General features: G+C 34.5%; 1 long non-coding RNA gene across 1 annotated transcript in view; it reads right to left on the reverse strand.

Moving 5' to 3' along the window:
• The window catches only part of LOC147842802 (uncharacterized), a 65,459-nt gene that overhangs the window by 29,177 nt on the left and 12,444 nt on the right, over positions 1-23,838 (reverse strand). The window lies entirely within an intron of this gene.

Raw genomic sequence — 23,838 nt, forward strand, 5'->3', positions numbered from 1 at the left:
GAGGACTGAAAAAGTTACATTTGTTCAGAGACATTCAAAAGAGACACTAACAAGAGACTGATGAACTGATCAAAGAGAAAAAACGCTCCACCAGAACTTTACATCAGCTGAGTCAAAGAAAGAAGCCAGCCCAAAGAGAGAGGGGGAAAACGCTGAAAAGACTGTACCGCCAATCTGAAGCTAGTTGTCTCAGGTTGCGAGGGGGGATAGTCTGACAGTCCATTTCAAAGTAGCTCCTATAGTCCAAATTAAGTTCAAGCATTACAGAAGGAAAATTAAGAACAAAAGTGTAGCTACCCATTCTTGTATCAAATCAGACTCCTGTCAGTTTGAGAGAAATTATTCTCATGCAAATTTTTAAGTAAGAAAAAGTGTTATAAGGTAATTTTAAGGTAAAATTTTAAATATTGAATGATATATTATGATGAATGTTAAATAATTTAGGTTTAAGTTTTAATAGGTTTAATCATAAAAGTCCTTAAACATTGAAGGATAAATTACAATGCAGCAGATTGACTAAAGAAAAAGAGAAAAACCTTTTGATAAGGCAATAAATAATTTGGAGAATAAATAAGATTGGAATTAAGTATTTAAGTTAAAACTAAGTAAAGGAAATATCTTAACATAATCTTATTGTGAATGGCCTAAATCAAGATTAGATATTGAAAACTGGAAAGAGATTCAAATTTAGAAAAATGATTTATAGTTAAAGAGAAGATTAAAATAACAATTTTAATTAATTCATAGGACATGATAAGGTCAAAAAGTAACAGTTCTAAATTACTATAAAACAAATTGAAAGAGAAAAGTGTTTAAGAAAAAGATAATATTTTACATGAAAACATATGTGAAAGATAATTAGAAAAAAAAATATTAAGGAATAATAATTAAAACAGAGCAAAGAGAAATTTACAAAGCATACAGTAAGTTTTAGTCAGCTGATAAAAAAGTGCATCAAAATTGTATAAACAACTAGTTTGAGGGGAGTGCCTTAGGAAATAATTATGAGCCAAAAGAAAATAACTCAAAGACAAAAAAGGAATTAATATATAGATCAGAAAATAAATTAGCAAAGAAAGAAGTATCAAATTCCAACTAAATGATTGTCATTACAGGACTGAGATGCAGATAAAATCAGCCAGCACAGTGAGGGTTAAAATAGATCTCATGCAGATTTGCCCAGAAAGAAAACCACGAGATGCTGAAATAGGTATAAAACTCCATTGAAAAGTGTAAAAATAGGAGCATTAATAGAAACATTTACTGTAATATACAATCTGTCCTAGACATTTCTATTTAAATTTAAAGTAGTAATAAGTGTATAAATGACTAATAATTTTTTATGGAATTTAAAGGCAATAATTACATATGAAGACAAAACAAGATTATGTTTAGGTTATGATTTAAGAAAATCAATAAGAAAAGATTTTCCAGCTGAAGTTCATATTGTATGTGGAGATATGTTCTTTTGGATGGTAAATATATCAAGTGCTTAGTTTCTATTGAGTTAATTTTAGGTAACTACCAGAGGAGGGTAGAAACTTGTTTGTACTTGTGTAGCTTGATGAGTAGCATATATTGTATACACCAAAATGCATAAAGGGTTATAATAAGGGAGAAGATCATAGTATGGACACTGTCACAATATGTGGATGATTGAATTATCTACAGCTTCACAGAGCTCTAGTTCAATTAAAAGACTTGAGTGTAGACCATTGCTCCAAAAAGTGAGATATGATGACTGTTTTTGTTGTTGACTGGATGAAGAATTATTCAGCGAAGAAGCACTGTTAAGAAACTATGATGAGTAGATGATTGGAGTAATACTAGAAGCAAATTATGAAGCAGGAACAGGTATTACATCTGTGACAAGAGAAGTATTTCCTAAATTTTGAAATGCTTTCAGAAATAAGTTCATAATGGGTTTGCATTCATAAAGTAATTAAAAATTAAAGTTAATAAGTGATCAATAAATAAATCATCTAAAGGAGTATGAAAAATTATGAATAAAGAAAAAGAGAGAATAATTGTATTATGCTCAATTACCAGAAATAGCTGAAAGAGATGAAGATGATCCATCAAGACCAACGCTCAATGAAATATGTGAAAATAATAAACTTAATGGGATTAATGTGTGTACAAGTGCATTGGTGAGTGATGGCATGGAAACTGACAGAAACAAGCATCTAACACCGCATCGCATGAACTGCTATTGGGTCGACCCTTGAAAGAAACTTTGCAAGAAACAGCATGACCCTTGCAAGAAACCACATGAAACTTTGCATAAAACCTGGCATATAATCTCACCTATAACCTTGCATAAACCTCTTGGAATGGTTTGCAAAGATGTCTAATGCAGTAGGGACTTTTATGAAGAAACAAATAATTGCCATGTGCATAGCGATATCTGTGCAGGAAACCAGAAAGGAGCCATGGGAGAGAGCAGTGATACAAGGTCCAATTGGTCTAGGTGATTGAGTCTATCTGAGGATGCTCTGGAGAGCTCAGGAGGAAAGGACCATATCTGGATGAGGGCAAATCCAACAGCTGCCAAAGTGGATGCCATTGATGGGGTACCAATGCCTCAAAGGAGCGAAAGGAAACAACTCCAACAAGGAAAAGCTGACCGGAAACAGAGAAGCCTGAATATTCCAAAGCTCTAAACTACGAAGTTCAACTTGTGGAAGGAGAAGTTTATCAGAACAAAGTAAAGAGTGATTCTGATAATATGCCCGTACCACATACAGAAGTGTCACAAATCAAAGGATGATGAATGCACAACTGCAGATATCAGAACTCAGACTCTCAACCACACATATCCATCAACATCTTTTCAAAGTTTAATGAAGATGCTGATAGCTCAGAAGAAGAGAAACAAGGATGAGCAAAGATGAAGACCAACATTTGATGCTTTTTACGTTTGCATATTGATTTTGTTTGCATATTGCTTTCATGGTACCTATATATAATATCACTTCAGTATATTCTACATGAGTGTGAAAACTAGCAGCTAGCACTGAACCAACTGAATACTTATGCTTAAAACATTGTTGTCTTTAATGTGTTAAGAGAAAAACAGAGTACAGTCTTTTACTTCCTTCAAATCAAAAGCAAAAGGGGAGATGTTTGGCTGGACTTCTGTCAAAGTACAGTGGCATAATCTAGTCAATTGATAACTGCTATGTGGCTAATATCAGTCACTAGATAGAGGTAATTAAGAGAACTGGATTATGAAATTGCACTTTGGGGTTAAAAGACAATAATATTAAGACTAAAGTCTTAAGAGGAGGGATTAAAGTATATTTCTATTCTCTCTGTATGAAGTATTTTCTAAGTGTAAAGCAGTTAATTTTCTCTTCACAAAATGTATGTAGTGTTTGCAGCAAACATGCCAGCCTGTGTTAAAAATACAGTGATATATCTGTGTAAGATGAGTATGCCTGCACAGGAGCAACACTAGGAGAAGGCTGAGTGACTGATTGTAGAATAACTGAATATGTAAAGCACTGATTATATATGTTAAATACTTGTATGAAGCTATATGTGTTAGAAGTTAGAATGAGTAACATATTATCAAGTTATTATCCTATCATAACATTGTATGTAAACACTTAGTTCCTTTGCATAAGTTGCATCTATACTTTGCTGACAAAGACCTGTAACATCTCTGTTGACATGAGCTAGTGGGCTGAGAGCCAAGAATAGCAGGACCCCTTAGACTAGAAACCTATTCAAAAATGGTCAAGAGTTAAAAAGAGACTTAGGGGTGTGTCAAATAATCCTGTATAAAAATTGTAACAAACACACTGAAACTTTAGAAGGTGCAGGAGAGACTTCAGAAGGTGTCCAGGAGAGACTTCAGAATGCTCTGGGGTCTGCTCTGCTCTTTCTCGGCTTTATTATGGAGAATAAAGTCTATTTTCTGATATTCAAAACCTCTGGTCTGATAATTTGTAATTGATGAGAAGTCAAAATTTACCACAATAGCTGCCTGGGTCAGTTTTGACCTTATTTTTCTTTAAGATAAGAGAGATGTTGGCTTCATACAAGGTGTTAGGTAGAATGTTATTTTCCTTGGAATCAACTATCATTCTGAGTAGAAACGGGGCGAGGATGTTACAGAATTTTTTATAAAACTCAGGACTAAATCCGTCTGGCCCTGCTGCTTTTCCAGATGGGAATGATTTAATGGCAGAGATGATCTCTTCCAAAGTAAAATCAGAATCTAAATTTATCTTTGCATTATCACTGAGGCTGGGCGTCTCAAAAGAATTTAAAAAATTGGCTAAATCAGAGGAAGTGGCTGTGCTGTTGGAAGAGTACAGTTCACTATAAAAGTCTTTGAAACTGGCGTTGATATCCTTATGGTTAGTCAACAATGTACCGTTTTTGGATTTAATACAGTGAATTAACCTAGAAGCTTGAGCTCCTTTAAGTTGCTGTGCCAAAAGTTTGTCAGGTTTGTCATAAAAAGACTGTATATTTGAGTACCAAGAATGTGACTGTATTCATAATTGAGTTTCATTATCTTGTTGTAATCTTTAGGTGAGTTTGATATCTGATACATCTGTTCTGTATTCGGAAGAGTATTTCATATTTCCAAAAGCCGTTTATCCCTTTCTTTTTTGGCAGCAGATTTATAGGAAATTATATGCCCACGCATAACCACTTTTAAAGTCTCCCAGAGGGTAGAATCTGTCACCTCTCCATTGTCATTGAACTCTATGAAATCTTTCAGCTTAGTAGTGATATATTCTACAAATTTATTATCAGCAAGCAATGACGGGTTAAAGCGCCAGGAATAGGACTGCCTAGGAAGAGATAAATCAATAGACATGATAAGGGGACTATGATCAGATATTAATATACCACTGTATTTTGTGTCAGCGATGTATGAGATTAATTGTGAATTGACTAAAAAATTATCTATTCTACTGTGGGATTTGTGCACGTGCGAATGATAAGAGTAATCCCTATCCGTGGGGTGTTGGAGTCTCCAAATGACCACTACATGTCTGCAGTTAATCAAATTATTTAAAACTTGCACAGACACAAGTCCAGGAGGGGGGCACGTTGACAGTCTGTCTAAAAAAGTGTCTAGATAACAATTAAAATCTCCCCCTATTACAATATAAAAAGTATTGTCATCTGGGAGCAAATCGAAAACCTTTTGAAAGAAGTTAGGGTCATCTATGTTTGGACCGTAGATGTTCAGGAAAGTCAGAGGGATCGAGTTTATGGTGCCAGAAACTAATATATATCTGCCATGTGGATCAGTGACCATAGAGGAAAACTGAAACGGGATATTTTTACGAAAGAGAATAGCCACCCCACGCGCGTGGGATGTGAATGGTGACTGATAAACCTGTGAAACCCAATTACACCGCAACCTGCGCTGTTCAGTGGCTTTGATGTGGGTCTCCTGTAGGAAGACTATGTCTGCTGATAACAATTTTAAATGTCTAAATACTTTCTCCCTTTTTATAGGGTGTCCTAATCCCCTAACGTTCCAAGAGACTAATTTTACTGCTCCTCCAGTCATAGCTCTATCGAAAGACCCCTGCATAAAAGTAAAAGAAAGGAGAAAAAAAGACTATTACAATGTAAACACTTCTTTAGTATTAGAGAACTATTAATACCATCAAAAAAGTCATTGCAGGGAATGTAAATAGTAAAATAGTCGCAAACAGAAATAAACAACAGACAAGAACGAGAACGTGCGAACAACAACACAAAGAACACCCCACCCCACCCCACCCTTACAGTGTCTAGAAGAACAAGACACAACTAGAACCTAAAGTTCGTTGACGAACTTTGATGTTGGCTTGAGAAAGCCAACGTGACTGCGCCGGGGACTCAAAGGCAGTTGGCAGGAAGCACAGCGGTTGAGAAGTGGTAGCTAGGCGGTTGCTAAGATGTTGCTAAGGCATTCCTAGGTAGTTGCTAGGGTGTTCTGAGTGGTTTCTAGGCTGTTGCTAGGGTCCACTGGACTGTTAATCGGAAGGCCTCATTTACATTTTTGATCAAATCAAGAGAGAGAGAGAGAGAGAGAGAGAGAGGGGGGACTGATTTGTTCAGGTTGTTTAATGCAGATCACTAAAGTATAGTTAGTATTTATAGTATATATTATAATCTGAACAAAATTACATTATAATAAACATCATATGAAGAAAAATATTAAATTAAAATACTAATGAAACAATAGCACATACATTTAGTTAATTTGTCTTTTATTTAATCAGTCTTATCAGTTTTGCAGTTAAAAAAAGAGTACAGTCAATTTACAGTAATTTGCACAATTATTATCCCCTTTAAGCAATTTTTTTGATAATCTACAGAACAAACCATCCTTATACAATAACTTGCTTAATTACCCTAACCTGCCTAGTTCACCTTATTAACCTAGTTAAGCCTTTAAATGTCACTTTAAGCTGTATAGAAGTGTCTTAAAAAATATCAGGTCAAACATTATTTAATGTCATCATGGCAAAGATAAAATAAATCAGTAATTAGATATAGGTTTTTAAAACTATTATGCCTAGAAATGTGCTGAAACAATCTTCCCTCCATTAAACAGAAATTGGGGAAAAAATAAACAGGGGAGCTAATAATTCTGACATCAACTGTATGTATATAAATATACACACACACACTTTATTTTCACTGTTTGTAAATAATTGTTGTTAACATTTTTGCTTTAAAACATTATAATACTGTTTTTGCACAATAAATAAAATGTGATTTAAAAAGTGCAAACATTGTCTTTGTTAGAATTTACACGTGATTACAACGGTATAAAGACGTTCAGGTCCGACCAGACCGAATGGAAAGAAATTGTAGGTTTTGAAGATGGATTATTAGTTTTGTGGCAAGGACATAGCTGTTTTAGAGGGTTAAAATACAGATTAAAAATAAAGTTAGAATGATTTTATATTAAATATGTTTATTGTATAATATACGTGAATGTTCGCATGGCTTTCATTTTCATTATCACAAGTAGAGGAGAAGGCTTTTCACGGCACAGAATATTCTGTTTTGAAAGAAATATCTGATGTAAAGTTATGTTTCTGCCAACATCAGAGGCATGCATTTTAAAAATCACAGGGTAGCCGACAGAAATGCATGCGGGTCGATTCCGACGCGGATGATTCTGCATCCAGATCAGTTTTATTACGCATATGGAGTTCACCGCGAGCATAATATGAATGACTGATGACCAGAACTAAGTTCAATCTTACCTCGATTTTGACCACGGATCTCTCTGCCTCTTAAAGGAACACTAAAAAGTGTTGTATTACTTGTAGGGCTGTAACGATACACCAAACCCAAGATTCGGTTCGTATCACGATTTTTGACCCACGATTCAGTTCGTATCACGATTTTTTATTTTATTTTTTTCGTGTGGGGTGGGAAAAAAAAGATTTTTTAAACTATTTTTTATTAAATAACATTTGAAAAATCTTTATAAACTAAACATCAAAGAACAATATTAACTATGCAAATTATTAACAACATAAATAGGCATATATAAAATAAATAAATAGCCAAAGCTATCACTTCTGTTTTTTGTAACAAAATACTGTTGAAAAAACAAACAGAACTAAACTCCATTGTGTAGATGGTTCAAGCATGTTGAAAATTATTTTTCAATCAAGTTCTCTTACTTAGAAAAAGTAAATTAAAAAGCTACTAGGGATGCTCATTTCGTTAATTTTGCTAACGGACAACAGCAGCTCATTAATCGGTTATTACCGGTTAACTGGTCAGATTACTATTAATTTTATATTAAACAAATTGACGTGTCTATTTTGTGTCTGACACATTAAATATTGCATTTTAAAATACTGATTTATTTTTATATGTTAGAATATTAATAGCGGAACAGAACAACAGAGCATTTCCACGCACCTGCAGTGTTTAGCACAGAAGAGCAGAATAATCTAAATAAAATGAATAAAATAAATAGGACTGCCCTAAATTATTTTCACTTAAATAATTAATTTATATTACAAAACGAAAATACTGACTGATTCTTTTTAATAACCGGCATAGGCTTTTTTTCCAATCATATGTTTTTTTCTTTCGTCAAATAAAAATCGCAGACTTCCTCAAATTGCTCGCTTCACGGAAAATATGCATTTATTTAATGCCCCACTGTTATTATTATAATTACAAAACCTTTTACATTTTAATAGAAATCATTATTTTAAAGATTATGTCCTGATATAGTCTATGGTTTCCTCTCTCTCCCTCGCAGTTCAAGTGCGCGCGCTGCGTGATGAAAAGACAGCAACACGCGCGCATATGTAGACTTTTTGTAAACAGTTTTGTTGTTTAAATATGATATTGCATTAATCTGCGTACATGCTTTATAAGCTGTAAAATAAAAAGTAAAGCCTATTTGTTGCGTTTATTACGCAGATCCAGGTCAACATAAGCGCTGGTTAAGCATCAACAGGTCTGTTTCAAACAGCAATATTCTTCTTCCATTTTGCTTCTTTGGCAAATGTGTCAGCAGGCACGGGTTACACGTTATGGTCCCGCAAAATAAGTATGCCTTGCAGTTAAACAAGGGGCGAAAACGAGGCGCACCTCACTGCCTTTATGTTGACAAGGAAAAAAGAAGAGGCGCGGTCCTCTTATGAAACGACTGAATCAGCTGGATATCGATTGTGCAAAAGTGTTGCTGTCTGTGTTGTTACAATAGTAATATTTAATACTATTGTGATATTCAAGATTTGTATATTCATACAGCTCTGGATAACCTAAAACAGCGATTAGACCTTCAGAGCGGCGTTAATGCGTCCTGAAGTAAAGCGAAACGGCTATAAACTCCAGCAAGATAGAGTGATTATATGCAGAGCCATATACCTTTATCTCTAAATAAAGTATAACTATAGAAACTGTGTTCATCTTAACTGAAAGCTTCGTCGTGAAACACAATCTCACGGCAATTCGGCTGGTCAGTCAGCACTCTCTAAGGTTCAAACAGAAATCGCACAGCACGGTTACAGAAAAGTTTGCGCTGTTACCTGACATCTGGTGAACGCCCATCCCTCTCTGCGCAGCCACATTAACAGTGTGAGCAAATCATCGTATATGCGCTAAAAATCCGGCCGCTTTGACAGCATTGGCAATGTTTCTGGCGTTGTCTGTTGTCAAGCGGGGTTAAGTTGGTTTTGTTTTTAATATTCCTGACACAATCAGACGGTCCCTTACTAAGAGCTCCGTGCGAGCTCTCCCGGCTAAATATTGGAGGGCTTAAACGGAGCAGTGCTTGTAATGTCCAACGAAAAAAAGTGTTAATTAGCTCAACTTTTGCAGGCACGCGTGACGTTATTGGAAAGGTATCACGGGGTGTGTCGCGATTCTCCCTTATCACACCGCGACACAGGATCGTAGATCTGAGTGTCGCGATTTCGATTTTATATCGTGTACGTTACAGCCCTAATTACTTGTATTTGTGTACTTTCGCTGAAGTATTTTAATGTAAACAGCTTCAAATGTTGTAACAAGCACGTCTGAAATGAGACCGAATTTCTGCACAGCCAAAACATACAGCCCGGATATCTCCGCCTCTTAAAGGGAAAGTGCCTCTTAAAGGGGCTGTAAATTTAATTCCAAAAGAGCTCAAAAATAGTCTTCTGGCGCCATCTCGTGGACACTCTGACACACTTTGTGTGTATTTTACAAATTTGACATAAAAAAAATATTTATAGGAAAACTGTTATTTATAATTACACCAAATAAATATGATAATTATCTGCAATTTAAAGCACATCTTTTGGCCAAATTTGAGGATTGTATACTTTTTTATATGCCCCAAATACTCGATACAATTTTTTAATTAAAATTTTTTTTATTCAAAAACTACAAATCTTATCGGCATGAGGACATACAGCAACCATCTCATGAGTAAAAGACAGCTTTTGACCAAATTTGGGGCTTGTAGCATCTAAGCCCTGGGAGGAGAAGCGATTGCTTTTTTAGGTCAGAAGCCGGAATAATAATAAGAATAACTAGAACCTAAAGTTCGTTGACGAACTTTGATGTTGGCTTGAGAAAGCCAACGTGACTGCGCCGGGGACTCAAAGGCAGTTGGCAGGAAGCACAGCGGTTGAGAAGTGGTTGCTAGGCGGTTGCTAAGATGTTGCTAAGGCATTCCTAGGTAGTTGCTAGGGTGTTCTGAGTGGTTTCTAGGCTGTTGCTAGGGTCCACTGGACTGTTAATCGGAAGGCCTCATTTACATTTTTGATCAAATCGAGAGAGAGAGAGAGAGAGAGAACTGATTTGTTCAGGTTGTTTAATGCAGATCACTATAGTATAGTTAGTATTTATAGTATATATTATAATCTGAATAAAATTACATTATAATAAATATCATATAAAGAAAAATATTAAATTAAAATACTAATGAAACAATAGCACATGCATTTAGTTAATTTGTCTTTTATTTAATCAGTCTTATCAGTTTTGCAGTTAATAAAGAGTACAGTCAATTTACAGTAATTTGCAGCGTTATATATATAGTTATAGTTATATAGTTATATACAGTTTACAGGAAGAAAATTGCATTAAATACAATATTAGGCCATCTTCTTCACGTGGTTAATTCTGACCAATGACGTTGTTCCACCCCACTGGCCACTAACACAATGTTATAATCGTAATATTTAATTGTCATCACCTGGGTGATTTTATTTTTTTTTTGGTACAGCATAGGCCAAAAGCTTGGCTTTCATTGTCATTATCACAAGTGAGGAGAAGGCTTTTTTGCGGTACAGAATATTCTGTTTTGAAAGAAATATCTGAAGTAAACTTATGTTTTTGCCAACATAAAAGGGGGATAAAAAATAATCCTTATAACCCTAACCATAAATGTGTGTGTGTGTATGTATATATATATATATATATTAGGGATGTAACGGTATCAGAATTTCACGGTACGGTAATACCTCGGTATGAATGTCACGGTACGGTATTTATTGAATCATTTACAGGAAAAAACAAAACTTATGAAAATACTCCAAAAAAGTGTCAATGACATACAAATTAGCCATCTATCTGTAAGCTTTGAAACAGGAACTTCAATTTTAATAACAAAAAATTATTAAACCATGTAAAAAAATAAAGTTTCAATTTAGTATTGTTGAAAACTCATCACATTCAACATTTAATCACACTCAGCCCATCTACCCAGATGAGAGCTCTGCTAGTCGGACTTCTCATCAAGCATCTCCCGCTGGATCTAATCTCACTATATTTATTAAACGTGATATTTCATTCATCTTGTTGTCTTTATCTAACTGTTCTCAGGTAACGTGTTTTGGCTGAGCGCAAAGATAAGTTAATGATTAATGTAACCACGTACATTCTGTATATTGACTGATCGCCTTTATTTCCTATAATGTATAAACTTATTGTATGTTATACTTTTAAAATGGCCATTATCGATTCTTAAAACTGATACTCAGCAAAAGAGAGGCTGTGTTTCGTATTTTCACTGAAATTGAAAGGAGGCAGTTGTTATCGGCTCCGTTTTGTTATAAATATGCACACAGTGAAGATGACGCTCATATATGCAGCACGACGCCTCAACATTTCTGCTGTCTAAGTTGCTAATATTAAAATGAAAATAGGCAGTTCCTTAAATCATGTTTACATTTTATTGTTGAGAAAGTGAAACAACGAAGCCAGGGTGATGTGAATGAAGTTATAAAGTACACTGTTCCCTTTGAAGATTTACCCGTGTCCTCGGTATAATCTGCTTTTCCATATCAAACTGAGAAGAAGAGACTGCAGCCTTGATCAAACTTGCGAAGTCTGAACTTACACGGAGATAATGCAGGACTGAACTGTGCGTGTAAAGCAGGTCGCACACCAGAAGCGACGCTCGGCGGCGCGCCGCGCAGCGCCACGCAGCACCATGTATTTTAGAATTCTAATCATAGGTTTCTATCAGGATACACACACCGGCGCCGCAAGTCGGCGGCTGTCGGCGGCGCCCGGCGACGGCTCAGGACGCAGTTCATTTTTCAGCCGCGCCACAGAGCGCCATCAGATTAGTTTCATGTTAAATATCATTCGAATGTGCGCGTCTGGTGTGCGATACTTTAATCTGTCATGTACGCGCCGAGCGGCGCTTCTGGTGTGCGACCTGCTTTAGAGTTTTCCAGCTCTTTTCATCCCCGCTTCTAGCAGCACACTCCATTTCCGCATTACTGGATCTGTAGCGACAACAGACCGCAAGGGATGATGGTCAAGCATGGGCTGATGGGTATTGTAGTTTTCGCTACCTCCCGTTCGCTTCATTCGCCTGAGCAAATTTTCTCAGAAGACCTATAGTTTTACCGAGTCATGCGACTTCGGTAATATCGAAAAAAATTAATATTGCGGTATGACGGTATTTACAATACCGTTACATCCCTAATATATATATATATATATATATATATATATATATATATATATATATATATATACACACACACACATATATATATATATATATATATATATATATATATATACACTGTTGAAGTCAGAATTATTAACCCCCAGTTGATTTTTTTTTTAATAATTTTTAATAATTTTTTTTTAATAATTCTGACATCAACTGTATGAATATATATATATATATATATATATATATATATATATATATATATATATATATATATATATATATATACAGGGCTCGAAATTAACTTTTTTACTTGGTAGCACCGGTGCTCCCAACTTCAAATATTCAGGGGCACCAAAATAAATTTAGGAGCACCAGAAAAAATTTAGGAGCACCCACCAAAAATGAATGAGCACCGCTGCAAATTGCTTTTTAAGGGATTTATTGTATTTTAAAACAACATCAATAGGACTGACAAAAACCAGAAACAACTATCTAACTAATGCTGCGAAGACATTGATATTTGTGTGCAATAATTCTAAAATGAATGTCTAATAATTAGGCCATAGAATATTAGTGATGATGAAAATGACAATAATAGTAACAATGAATTCCATTTCTCATTATGATACTGCCTTGAATGTGCATGAATGTAGGTTATCTGCTATAAAATGTCTGTTACTTTATATAAAATAATTGTATAGTTTGCATCAAACAAAAATGAAGCATTGCAGTAAGAAATATTGATTTTGTACTGCTGTTTTTATATGCATGTCAATTTAATAAATAATATTTCTGCTACAAAACAAACAAAAGATTATAATAAATAATTCAATTCAATGATGAAAGCTGCAAAGCAGTCATCAGTAAATAAATAAAAAAATAATATACACCTCAAAAAAGAATAGACAAAAGAAAGAAAGTGAAGTCTCACTTCTATCACTCTTTAAAAGTTTTGGTTTCAGTTTGTGTCAATTTAAAGGTTCAGTCTGATATGATCTTCATTTTTCTGTGTTTGTGGAAAAGCTGGCGAGTCAGCCGACCCAATTTATGAGCAGGCAGAGCAGGATTCTTGCACTAACCATCGGCGCAATACTGGTCTTTGTTATGAGCCGCAGTTTCAGTGATCTCAGCTGGTGGATCATTATTCACCACGTGACGTGTCACGATCTCTCTCATCTACACCTCAATTTTAGGTGGGGTTTGCAAACCTGTGTGCTTTAAGTTTTTACTCTTCAGCCGTTTGCATTTCCCGTGGTCATAAAAGCTCCTTCCCTGTCATCTGACAGCGGAATACCTTGAGTGATTGACAGCTAATATGAACCAATATAGCGGCAGGGAAGAGCGATTCAGCACGTTTTTACAAAAAATCAAAACAGGTCGCACTACAACCATTATCAGCAGTTGCACTAATGCGCCCAAATATGTTATGAGGTCGCATAGATTAATTTTCAGGCGCATATGCGACCAAAATGGTCGCAATTTCAGCTTCAAATGTTGTAACAAGCACGTCTGAAATGAGCCCGAATTTCTGTAGATTCAAAACAGTCAGTCCGGATATCCCCGCCTCTTAAAGGGCCAGTACTAAATTACAAAGGGCTCAAAAATAGTCTTCTGGCGCCATCTCGTGGACACTCTTTGACACGCTTTGAGTCTGAATTTTACAAATTTAATATAAAAAAAATATTTATAGGAAAACTGTTATTTATAATTACACCAAATAAATATGATAATTATCTGTAATTTCAAACACATCTTTTGGCCAAATTTGAGGATTGTATACTTTTTTATATGCCCCAAATACTCGATACAATTTTTTAATTAAAAAAATTTTAATTAAAAAACTACAAATCTTATCAGGATGAGGACATACAGCAACCATCTCATGAGCAGTAGGCAGCTTTTGACCAAATTTGGGGCTTGTAGCATCTAAGCCCTGGGAGGAGAAGCGATTGCTTTTTTTTGGTCAGAAGCCGGAATAATAATAATAATAAGAACTAGAACCTAAAGTTCGTTGACGAACTTTGATGTTGGCTTGAGAAAGCCAACGTGACTGCACCGGGGACTCGAAGGCAGTTGGCAGGAAGCACAGCGGTTGAGAAGTGGTTGCTAGGCGGTTGCTAAGATGTTGCTAAGGCATTCCTAGGTAGTTGCTAGGGTGTTCTGAGTGGTTTCTAGGCTGTTGCTAGGGTCCACTGGACTGTTAATCGGAAGGCCTCATTTACATTTTTGATCAAATCGAGAGAGAGAGAGAGAGAGAGAGAACTGATTTGTTCAGGTTGTTTAATGCAGATCACTATAGTATAGTTAGTATTTACAGTATATATTATAATCTGAACAAAATTACATTATAATAAATATCATATGAAGAAAAATATTAAATTAAAATACTAATGAAACAATAGCACATACATTTAGTTAATTTGTCTTTTATTTAATCAGTCTTATCAGTTTTGCAGTTAATAAAGAGTACAGTCAATTTACAGTAATTTGCAGCGTTATATATATATAGTTATAGTTATATAGTTATATATACAGTTTACAGGAAGAAAATTGCATTAAATACAATATTAGGCCGTCTTCATCACGTGGTTAATTCTGACCAATGACGTTGTTTCACCCCACTGGCCACTAACACAATGTTATAATCGTAATATTTAATTGTCATCACCTGGGTGATTTTATTTATTTTTTTGGTACAGCATAGGCCAAAAGCTTGGCTTTCATTGTCATTATCACAAGTGAGGAGAAGGCTTTTTTGCGGTACAGAATATTCTGTTTTGAAAGAAATATCTGAAGTAAACTTATGTTTTTGCCAACATAAAAGGGGGATAAAAAATAATCCTTATAACCCTAACCATAAATGTGTGTGTGTGTATGTGTGTGTGTGTATATATATATATATATATATATATATATATATATATATATATATATATATATATATATATATATATATATATATATATATATACACTGTTGAAGTCAGAATTATTAACCCCCTTTTGATTTTTTTTTCCCTTTTTTAAATATTTCCCAAATGGTGTTTAACAGAGCAAGGAAATTTTCACTGTATGTCTGATAATATTTTTTCTTCTTGAGAAAGTCTTATTTGTTTTATTTCGGCTAGAATAAAAGCAGTTATTAATTATTTAAAAAACATTTTTGGGACACAATTATTATCCCCTTTAAGCAATTTTTTTGATAATCTACAGAACAAACCATCGTTATAAAATAACTTGCCTAATTACCCTAACCTGCCTAGTTACCCTTATTAACCTAGTTAAGCCTTTAAATGTGACTTTAAGCTGTATAGAAGTGTCTTGAAAAATATCAAGTCAAACATTATTTAATGTCATCATGGCAAAGATAAAATAAATCAGTAATTAGAAATAGGTTTTTAAAACTATTATGCTTAGAAATGTGCTGAAACAATCTTCCCTCCATTAAACAGAAATTGGGGAAAAAATAAACAGGGGAGCTAATAATTCTGACATCAACTGTATGAATATATATATATATATATATATATATATATATATATATATATATATATATATATATATATATATACAGGGCTCGAAATTAACTTTTTTACTTGGTAGCACCGGTGCTCCCAACTTCAAATATTCAGGGGCACCAAAATAAATTTAGGAGCACCAGAAAAAATTTAGGAGCACCCACCAAAAATGAATGAGCACTGCTGCAAATTGCTTTTTAAGGGATTTATTGTATTTTAAAACAACATCAATAGGACTGACAAAAACCAGAAACAACTATCTAACTAATGCTGCGAAGACATTGATATTTGTGTGCAATAATTCTAAAATGAATGTCTAATAATTAGGCCATAGAATATTAGTGATGATGAAAATGACAATAATAGTAACAATGAATTCCATTTCTCATTATGATACTGCCTTGAATGTGCATGAATGTAGGTTATCTGCTATAAAAAGTCTGTTACTTTATATAAAATAATTGTATAGTTTGCATCAAACAAAAATGAAGCATTGCAGTAAGAAATATTGATTTTGTACTGCTGTTTTTATATGCATGTCAATTTAATAAATAATATTTCTGCTACAAAACAAACAAAAGATTATAATAAATAATTCAATTCAATGATGAAAGCTGCAAAGCAGTCATCAGTAAATAAATAAAGAAATAATATACACCTCAAAAAAGAATAGACAAAAGAAAGAAAGTAAAGTCTCACTTCTATCACTCTTTAAAAGTTTTGGTTTCAGTTTGTGTCAATTTAAAGGTTCAGTCTGAGATGATCTTCATTTTTCTGTGTTTGTGGAAAAGCTGGCGAGTCAGCCGACCCAATTTATGAGCAGGCAGAGCAGGATTCTTGCACTAACCATCGGCGCAATACTGGTCTTTGTTATGAGCCGCAGTTTCAGTGATCTCAGCTGGTGGATCATTATTCACCACGTGACGTGTCACGATCTCTCTCATCTACACCTCAATTTTAGGTGGGGTTTGCAAACCTGTGTGCTTTAAGTTTTTACTCTTCAGCCGTTTGCATTTCCCGTGGTCATAAAAGCTCCTTCCCTGTCATCTGACAGCGGAATACCTTGAGTGATTGACAGCTAATATGAACCAATATAGCGGCAGGGAAGAGCGATTCAGCACGTTTTTACAAAAAATCAAAACAGGTCGCACTACAACCATCTGCAGTCGCACTAATGCGCCCAAATATGTTATGAGGTCGCATAGATTAATTTTCAGGCGCATATGCGACCAAAATGGTCGCAATTTCAGCTTCAAATGTTGTAACAAGCACGTCTGAAATGTGCTCGAATTTCTGTAGATTCAAAACAGTCAGCACGGATATCCCCGCCTCTTAAAGGGCCAGTACTAAATTACAAAGGGCTCAAAAATGGTTCTCTGGCGCCATCTCGTGGACACTCTGACACGCTTTGAGTCTGAATTTTACAAATTTAATATAAAAAAAATATTTATAGGAAAACTGTTATTTATAATTACACCAAATAAATATGATAATTATCTTCAATTTAAAGCACATCTTTTGGCCAAATTTGAGGATTGTATACTTTTTTATATGCCCCAAATACTCGATTGTAATATTTACAATTTTTTAATTCAAAAAATTTTTAATTCAAAAACTACAAATCTTATCGGCATGAGGACATACAGCAACCATCTCATGGGCAATAGACAGCTTTTGACCAAATTTGGGGCTTGTAGCATGTAAGCCCTGGGAGGAGAAGCGATTGCTTTTTTTTGGTCAGAAGCCGGAATAATAATAATAAGAATAATAATAAGAATAAGTTTAAGTAGCATTACAGTATGTTGGCTTTCTCAAGCCAACATAACTAGAACCTAAAGTTCGTTGACGAACTTTGATGTTGGCTTGAGAAAGCCAACGTGACTGCGCCGGGGACTCAAAGGCAGTTGGCAGGAAGCACAGCGGTTGAGAAGTGGTTGCTAGGCGGTTGCTAAGATGTTGCTAAGGCATTCCTAGGTAGTTGCTAGGGTGTTCTGAGTGGTTTCTAGGCTGTTGCTAGGGTCCACTGGACTGTTAATCGGAAGGCCTCATTTACATTTTTGATCAAATCGAGAGAGAGAGAGAGAGAGAGAGAGAGAACTGATTTGTTCAGGTTGTTTAATGCAGATCACTATAGTATAGTTAGTATTTATAGTATATATTATAATCTGAACAAAATTACATTATAATAAATATCATATAAAGAAAAATATTAAATTAAAATACTAATGAAACAATAGCACATGCAGTTAGTTAATTTGTCTTTTATTTAATCAGTCTTATCAGTTTTGCAGTTAATAAAGAGTACAGTCAATTTACAGTAATTTGCAGCGTTATATATATAGTTATAGTTATATAGTTATATACAGTTTACAGGAAGAAAATTGCATTAAATACAATATTAGGCCATCTTCATCACGTGGTTAATTCTGACCAATGACGTTGTTTCACCCCACTGGCCACTAACACAATGTTATAATCGTAATATTTAATTGTCATCACCTGGGTGATTTTATTTTTTTTTGGTACAGCATAGACCAAAAGCTTGGCTTTCATTGTCATTATCACAAGTGAGGAGAAGGCTTTTTTGCGGTACAGAATATTCTGTTTTGAAAGAAATATCTGAAGTAAACTTATGTTTTTGCCAACATAAAAGGGGGATAAAAAATAATCCTTATAACCCTAACCATAAATGTGTGTGTGTGTATGTATATATATATATATATATATATATATATATATATATATATATATATATATATATATATATATATACACACACACATATATATATATATATATATATATATATATATATATATATATATATATATATATATATATATATATATACACTGTTGAAGTCAGAATTATTAACCCCCAGTTGATTTTGTTTTCCCTTTTTTAAATATTTCCCAAATGGTGTTTAACAGAGCAAGGAAATTTTCACTGTATGTCTGATAATATTTTTTCTTCTTGAGAAAGTCTTATTTGTTTTATTTCGGCTAGAATAAAAGCAGTTATTAATTATTTAAAAACCATTTTTGGGACACAATTATTATCCCCTTTAAGATATTTTTTTTTTTGATAGTCTACAGAACAAACCATCGTTATAAAATAACTTGCCTAATTACCCGAACCTGCCTAGTTACCCTTATTAACCTAGTTAAGCCTTTAAATGTGACTTTAAGCTGTATAGAAGTGTCTTGAAAAATATCAAGTCAAACATTATTTAATGTCATCATGGCAAAGATAAAATAAATCAGTTATTAGAAATAGGTTTTTAAAACTATTATGCTTAGAAATGTGCTGAAACAATCTTCCCTCCATTAAACAGAAATTGGGGAAAAAATAAACAGGGGAGCTAATAATTCTGACATCAACTGTATGAATATATATATATATATATATATATATATATATATATATATATATATATATATATATATATATATATACAGGGCTCGAAATTAACTTTTTTACTTGGTAGCACCGGTGCTCCCAACTTCAAATATTCAGGGGCACCAAAATAAATTTAGGAGCACCAGAAAAAATTTAGGAGCACCCACCAAAAATGAATGAGCACCGCTGCAAATTGCTTTTTAAGGGATTTATTGTATTTTAAAACAACATCAATAGGACTGACAAAAACCAGAAACAACTATCTAACTAATGCTGTGAAGACATTGATATTTGTGTGCAATAATTCTAAAATGAATGTCTAATAATTAGGCCATAGAATATTAGTGATGATGAAAATGACAATAATAGTAACAATGAATTCCATTTCTCATTATGATACTGCCTTGAATGTGCATGAATGTAGGTTATCTGCTATAAAAAGTCTGTTACTTTATGAAAAATAATTGTATAGTTTGCATCAAACAAAAATGAAGCATTGCAGTAAGAAATATTGATTTTGTACTGCTGTTTTTATATGCATGTCAATTTAATAAATAATATTTCTGCTACAAAACAAACAAAAGATTATAATAAATAATTCAATTCAATGATGAAAGCTGCAAAGCAGTCATCAGTAAATAAATAAAAAAATAATATACACCTCAAAAAAAGAATAGACAAAAGAAAGAAAGTAAAGTCTCACTTCTATCACTCTTTAAAAGTTTTGGTTTCAGTTTGTGTCAATTTAAAGGTTCAGTCTGAGATGATCTTCATTTTTCTGTGTTTGTGGAAAAGCTGGCGAGTCAGCCGACCCAATTTATGAGCAGGCAGAGCAGGAATTTTGCACTAACCATCGGCGCAATACTGGTCTTTGTTATGAGCCGCAGTTTCAGTGATCTCAGCTGGTGGATCATTATTCACCACGTGACGTGTCACGATCTCTCTCATCTACACCTCAATTTTAGGTGGGGTTTGCAAACCTGTGTGCTTTAAGTTTTTACTCTTCAGCCGTTTGCATTTCCCGTGGTCATAAAAGCTCCTTCCCTGTCATCTGACAGCGGAATACCTTGAGTGATTGACAGCTAATATGAACCAATATGGCGGCAGGGAAGAGCGAATCAGCACGTTTTTACAAAAAATCAAAACAGGTCGCACTACAACCATCTGCAGTCGCACTAATGCGCCCAAATATGTTATGAGGTCGCATAGATTAATTTTCAGGCGCATATGCGACCAAAATGGTCGCAATTTCAGCTTCAAATGTTGTAACAAGCACGTCTGAAATGAGCCCGAATTTCTGTAGATTCAAAACAGTCAACACGGATATCCCCGCCTCTTAAAGGGCCAGTACTAAATTACAAAGGGCTCAAAAATGGTTCTCTGGCGCCATCTCGTGGACACTCTGACACGCTTTGAGTCTGAATTTTACAAATTTAATATAAAAAAAAATATTTATAGGAAAACTGTTATTTATAATTACACCAAATAAATATGATAATTATCTTCAATTTAAAGCACATCTTTTGGCCAAATTTGAGGATTGTATACTTTTTTATATGCCCCAAATACTCGATTGTAATATTTACAATTTTTTAATTCAAAAAATGTTTAATTCAAAAACTACAAATCTTATCGGCATGAGGACATACAGCAACCATCTCATGGGCAATAGACAGCTTTTGACCAAATTTGGGGCTTGTAGCATCTAAGCCCTGGGAGGAGAAGCGATTGCTTTTTTTTGGTCAGAAGCCGGAATAATAATAAGAATAATAATAATAACTAGAACCTAAAGTTCGTAGACAAACTTTGATGTTGGCTTGAGAAAGCCAACGTGACTGCGCCGGGGACTCAAAGGCAGTTGGCAGGAAGCACAGCGGTTGAGAAGTGGTTGCTAGGCGGTTGCTAAGATGTTGCTAAGGCATTCCTAGGTAGTTGCTAGGGTGTTCTGAGTGGTTTCTAGGCTGTTGCTAGGGTCCACTGGACTGTTAATCGGAAGGCCTCGTTTACATTTTTGATCAAATCGAGAGAGAGAGAGAGAGAGAGAGAGAGGACTGATTTGTTCAGGTTGTTTAATGCAGATCACTATAGTATAGTTAGTATTTATAGTATATATTATAATCTGAACAAAATTACATTATAATAAATATCATATAAAGAAAAATATTAAATTAAAATACTAATGAAACAATAGCACATGCATTTAGTTAATTTGTCTTTTATTTAATCAGTCTTATAATTTTTGCAGTTAATATAGAGTACAGTCAATTTACAGTAATTTGCAGCATTATATATATAGTTATAGTTATATAGTTATATACAGTTTACAGGAAGAAATAAAATACAATACATTAAATACATTATTATAGGACGTCTTCATCACGTGGTTAATTCTGACCAATGACGTTGTTCCACCCCACTGGCAACTAACACAATGTTATAATCGTAATATTTAATTGTCATCACCTGGGTGATTTTATTTTTTTTTGGTACAGCATAGGCCAAAAGCTTGGCTTTCATTGTCATTATCACAAGTGAGGAGAAGGCTCTTTTGCGGCACAGAATATTGTTTTGAAAGAAATATCTGAAGTAAACTTATGTTTTTGCTAACATAAAAGGGGGATTAAGAAATAATCCTTATAACCCTAACCATAAATGTGTGTATGTGTTATATATGTATATATGTATGTATATATATATATATATATATATATATATGTTTTCCAATCATATGTTTTTTTCTTCCGTCAAATAAAAATCGCAGACTTCCTCAAATTGCTCGCTTCACGGAAAATATGCATTTATTTAATGCCCCACTGTTATTATTATAATCACAAAACCTTTTACATTTTAATAGAAATCATTATTTTAAAGATTATGTCCTGATATAGTCTATGGTTTCCTCTCTCTCCCTCGCGGTTCAAGTGCGCGCGCTGCGTGATGAAAAGACAGCAACAATGCGCTCATATGTGAACTTTTTGTAAACAGTTTTGTTGTTTAAATATGATATTGCATTAATCTGCGTACATGCTTTATAAGCTGTAAAATAAAAAGTAAAGCCTATTTGTTGCGTTTATTACGCAGATCCAGGTCAACATAAGCGCTGGTTAAGCATCAACAGGTCTGTTTCAAACAGCAATATTCTTCTTCCATTTTGCTTCCTTGGCAAATGTGTCAGTAGGCACGGGTTACACGTTATGGTCCCGCAAAATAAGTATGCCTTGCAGTTAAACAAGGGGCGAAAACGAGGCACACCTCACTGCCTTTGTTGACAAGGAAAAAAGAAGAGGCGCGGTCCTCTCATGAAACGACTGAATCAGCAAAAGTGTTGCTGTCTGTGTTGTTACAATAGTAATATTTAATACTATTGTGATATTCAAGATTTGTATATTCATACAGCTCTGGATAACCTAAAACAGCGATTAGACCTTCAGAGCGGCGTTAATGCGTCCTGAAGTAAAGCGAAATGGCTATAAACTCCAGCAAGATTGAGTGATTATGCAGAGCCATATAGGCTACCTTTATCTCTAAATAAAGTATAACTATAGAAACTGTGTTCATCTTAACTGAAAGCTTCGTCGTGAAACACAATCTCACGGCAATTCGGCTGGTCAGTCAGCACTCTCTAAGGTTCAAACAGAAATCGCACAGCACGGTTACAGAAAAGTTTGCGCTGTTACCTGACATCTGGTGAACGCCCATCCCTCTCTGCGCAGCCACATTAACAGTGTGAGCAAATCATCGTATATGCACTGAAAATCCGGCCGCTTTGACAGCATTGGCAATGTTTCTGGCGTTGTCTGTTGTCAAGCGGGGTTAAGTTGGTTTTGTTTTTAATATTCCTGACACAATCAGACGGTCCCTTACTAAGAGCTCCGTGCGAGCTCTCCCGGCTAAATATTGGAGGGCTTAAACGGAGCAGTGCTTGTAATGTCCAACGAAAAAAAGTGTTAATTAGCTCAACTTTTGCAGGCACGCGTGACGTTATTGGAAAGGTATCACGGGGTGTGTCGCGATTCTCCCTTATCACACCGCGACACAGGATCGTAGATCTGAGTGTCGCGATTTCGATTTTATATCGTGTATCGTTACAGCCCTAATTACTTGTATTTGTGTACTTTCGCTGAAGTATTTTAATGTAAACAGCTTCAAATGTTGTAACAAGCACGTCTGAAATGAGCCCGAATTTCTGCACAGCCAAAACATACAGCCCGGATATCTCCGCCTCTTAAAGGGAAAGTGCCTCTTAAAGGGGCTGTAAATTCAATTCCAAAAGGGCTCAAAAATAGTCTTCTGGCGCCATCTCGTGGACACTCTGACACGCTTTGTGTGTGAATTTTACAAATTTAATATAAAAAAAAATATTTATAGGAAAACTATTATTTATAATTACACCAAATAAATATGATAATTATCTGCAATTTTAAGCACATCTTTTGGCCAAATTTGAGGATTGTATACTTTTTTATATGCCCCAAATACTCGATACAATTTTTTAATTAAAAAAAAATTTTTTAAT

The sequence above is a fragment of the Danio rerio genome, chromosome 8, assembly GCF_052040795.2.
Source record: "Danio rerio strain M-AB ecotype USA chromosome 8, GRCz13ab, whole genome shotgun sequence".
Classification (NCBI taxonomy): Eukaryota; Metazoa; Chordata; class Actinopteri; order Cypriniformes; family Danionidae; genus Danio; species Danio rerio.